Source organism: Triticum aestivum, chromosome 6B (assembly GCF_018294505.1).
Source record: "Triticum aestivum cultivar Chinese Spring chromosome 6B, IWGSC CS RefSeq v2.1, whole genome shotgun sequence".
Classification (NCBI taxonomy): Eukaryota; Viridiplantae; Streptophyta; class Magnoliopsida; order Poales; family Poaceae; genus Triticum; species Triticum aestivum.
In genome coordinates, this window is record NC_057810.1 from 677720139 (window position 1) to 677724075 (window position 3937).

The 3937-nt window shown below is 41.8% G+C and overlaps 1 long non-coding RNA gene across 2 annotated transcripts; it reads right to left on the minus strand.

The window, feature by feature from the left end:
* Nucleotides 1-251: 251 nt before the first annotated feature.
* On the minus strand, nucleotides 252-3604 carry LOC123134817 (uncharacterized). Of its 2 annotated transcripts, none has more exons than XR_006465741.1 (7): nucleotides 3193-3604; nucleotides 3063-3095; nucleotides 2773-2861; nucleotides 2490-2542; nucleotides 1400-2292; nucleotides 898-966; nucleotides 252-672 (listed from the first exon to the last, which is right to left on the minus strand). It is a non-coding gene; the product is annotated as an uncharacterized lncRNA (long non-coding RNA). The 2 variants fall into 2 exon arrangements; XR_006465742.1 differs by having other exon boundaries at nucleotides 3063-3127.
* Nucleotides 3605-3937: the final 333 nt, after the last annotated feature.

The following is a 3937-nucleotide window of genomic DNA, read 5'->3' on the forward strand; positions in this document are numbered from 1 at the left end:
TCAAATTTACGTGAATTTTAAAAAGTGCGTGAGTTTGAAAAAATGATTTGAAAAAATTACACGAATTTCAAAAAAGTTCATCGATTTGAAAAGAATATGTGGAATTAAAAATATACGCGTATTACACGGCTTGACAATATTTTAAAGTTAATAAAGGCGGATACTTGAGGTATAAGATTAGATGGCCGGCTTCATCGTTCGTGTCCACGGACTGAGTCCGCGGATGAATACTAGGTCTGTTTTACCGCAACCGTTAGAGCATCTACAACCGGATATCATAAATCCAACCCTTCAAACGCCCGCGGACGCGCCCAGATGCGTAAATGGACAATGACCGGCCAGTCCTCAATAATCTTTTTCACAACCGGATTCCTCAATTAAGTATAATCTTATCAGACCCCGCAAAAATAAATATAATGTAATCACGTAGTGACCCCACCTAGGGTGCTCACGTGCATACATACATCAATGTTACGTGCCGTTTTGCATCCGAAGTCGCGTGACGTTTTGACCATGACGCCGTCGTTCCCTTAACGGCCGTTCAGCATGCACGTGGGACCAGCCATGTGCTATACAGATGAAATAACAGCTTCATGGCATATCCCGAGGAGAACGTGAGCTAGGCGATTCCGTGAGCTGGGCGATTCCGTGAGTAGGCGCGCTTGTGCACTCCTGTGAATATTCAATTAGTAATGCACATAGATAGACATATAAAATGTGGCAAACTAACCAGGAGGAACTCTTTGCCTCTTATAAATGAAATAACAACTTGGTTCAGGTAGAAAATGAAATACTCCCTCTGTCCCAAAATAAGTGTCACGGATTTAGTACAACTTTAGTGCAAAGGTGTACTAAGTTAACGGCACTTATTTTCGAACAGAGGTAGTAGTAAGTTACCTGAGATAATGTACCTACGATTAAATGATTAAATGACCTGCCAAAAGGGCTCCCTCTGTATTAATCATTCTGCAGAAAAAACAAAATTATGAGTTCCTTGCTCTGAAGCACCTAACTGCAGTTTTGTAGTAAATGTCTGAAAAGTAAAATCATGCTAAAATACATGATATATGTCAGCAAATACAAACTTTTTTTCATGCATATGTTTAGTAGAACTAAATCAACATATATAAATGGCAAGCGTTACATCCATCAGAGTCCCAGGCTCTTTTTGGTGTCTTCAAATGCTGCACGCACTACTACGGGTTGGCTGGAACAGTTGCTGATTTTTAATGACTCCCTCCATCTTAATCTTTCAGTATAACTACAATTGATTAAGAGCTCCTAGCTGTGAAGAACCTAACTGCAGTTCTTTTAATAAATGTCTGAAAAGTAAAATCATACTAAAATGGATGATATATGTTGCAAATATGAAGTAAAAAAAGGAAAGTTAATAATATACCATACAGTAATATGAGTAAACTCTGCAGATCTGAACATGCAGGCTTTAGCATCAGGGATTATAGCTTTGACAGTGAGTTTCTCCTTTCAGCACACAGACATTGCCATGTATCTCTTTGTACAGACCTCAACATGAGAATCTTGTGAACTTATTTCCATTACCTTGGGATGGTGAAATCTTTATGATACAAAGCTGATGCATGTATTAGTTAACCTGCAGAGAATTTCATATTTTGATCTATATAAGTAAGAAATCGTACAAATGAGGAATAGCTTTATTTAGGGCCTCTCATATAGGCCATTGAGTAAATTGCATGAAAAAGAGTCTTATGTATTACTCCCTCTATTCCTAAATGTAGTGCGCATAGGAAACTTTAAAAGTCAAACTCCTCCTACTTTGACTACATTTATAAAGGACAAATATCTACATCTATAGTATTAAGTAAATAACATTAGATGCCCACTAAGCATATATTTATATTAAATTTATTTGGTATTATTTTTGTTGATACTTTTCTCACTAAACTTGGTCAAACCAAGCAATGTTTTACTTCTAAGAAATTTTATGCACACTACATTTAGGAACAGAGGGAGTAAAATAGAAATGCACAATTCATAAAATATTCAGGAACAAACAAAATATAGGAAACAAATAGAAACATGTAGTTGGTAAATGAATCACACAAATAAATTATGATATATGATAGAAATTGCCAATGGCCTTAGTTACTGCTATCCAATATTCTGATTTCTGCAGTTAACTACTAACCCATGACCTGTAATCCAATATTACTACTCCGGATTGGTAGTAAACTGATGTTCAGTATCAACCTCCCGATCCATAGCAACCATCTATAGGTCGCATCCTCCTCATTCCCATCTTGTTCACCGTCCCTGTTACAAAGAAACATCATCTCGATGTAAAATCATAATGCTTGAAATTAATTCGTATCTCTAGCAGTACATTACATCCGATGTACTAACTGAAAAAAAATATAATCAATTTCTAGCAGTACATTACATCAATGTTAGGAAAAATGTGTAGTTGGCTATGTCGCATGTCCGTTGCTGGAAAAGGGCCAGAAGAATACCTTGATCCAGAGAAATGGGGTTCAGTGCACACAACCCTCGTAAAATAACCTGGCTGAAAGGATATTAGAGTATCAGGTACCCACAGCGACTCACATCCTAATTAAAACGTTGGATACCTGATAAAAGTGTTTCTCCGTGTAACAGAAGCACGGGTGCATGAGATGGACTAACTATGAGATGCAAAACTCTGTGTATTTGTAGGCATCTTTTGATTTTCTCAAGCAGCAAGAAGAAAATGGGGAATACGCGAAATACACTTCAAGTTTTATGTGTGGAAAATACCTGAGAGCACAACCAAGGCACGCCCCTCAAAATTTTCGCTCAGATATTACTCTGCTCAACTCCTTCACCGGGTCCAGTGAAACATCAACCTAAAACAGCAATTACAAGTTACAACCAGTAAACCAAATGCTTGATACTTTTATTATTCAGAAAACACACAAAAGATATGTGTTAGATGGAGGGTTAAGACTACATCTCATGTTTGAGTTGTACCGAAGGCCAAGGGTGGAAACAGTTTGACAGAGCACATAGTTAGCACCAAGAGGGTGGAAGAAATTAGTAGTTAGTACCTTGGGGAGATTAGGCATTGGTCCATTGACGAACTGCAAAACACAGTATCACATATTGCCCAAGTCTGAAACCACATTAGCATGGCAAATCAGAACAGAAAACACGATTTTGAATGAGGATGGTTTGTACCTGCACATGTGCAAAGGGACCCGTCGGATCAGGCTGTGCACGGTCCAGCAGCGTGTTCTCCTCATCCTCGACCGCCTCCGTCTCCTCCTCCTTCTCCTTCTCCTCGTCCACTGGCTCGGCGGCGGCGACGGGGTCGGCCACCGCTGCTCAGGCTCCATCAGCGCGGCTCAAGCGGCGAGGCAGCGGGGCATGGCGGGCTAGGGTTAGGGTTGCGTGCGGGAGCGGCGCTTGGGGACGGAGTCAGGGCAAAGGGTCGTAAGGCAGGAGGTGGCGACGGCGTCCGTGGCAGGAGGTGCTGCTCCACCGACGTGGAGGCTCTATGGCGGCTCCTCCGGCCGGATCTAGCACTCTCTCTGTCAGATCAGATTGGGGAGGGAAGCTCCGCAGGGATCGGCGGCGTATCGATGGGAGGGCGGCGGCGAAGGGACGAGAGTAGCGCAGGGACGAATGCTAGTTGTGCCTACAAGAGGTAGGCGCTCGAGGGCATCGTGCGTGCGTGCGTGTGGGTCGTGCCTGTTTTTTTTCGCTGTTTTTTCTTCGTAGATTTTTTTCGTCTGGTTCTGTTGCTTGTGAGGGGAGTACGTAGAGGCATCGCTAGGTGGTTTACTTCGAGTTTTTTTTACCGCTCGTCGGTTTAGGGGGAATTGCTCGGAGGTGGGAGGTGGGAGGGAGGACAAAAAAAACCCATGATAGGTGGAACAAAAATTAACCGACGGAGACTATCAAATAAGACATTAAGAGTAGA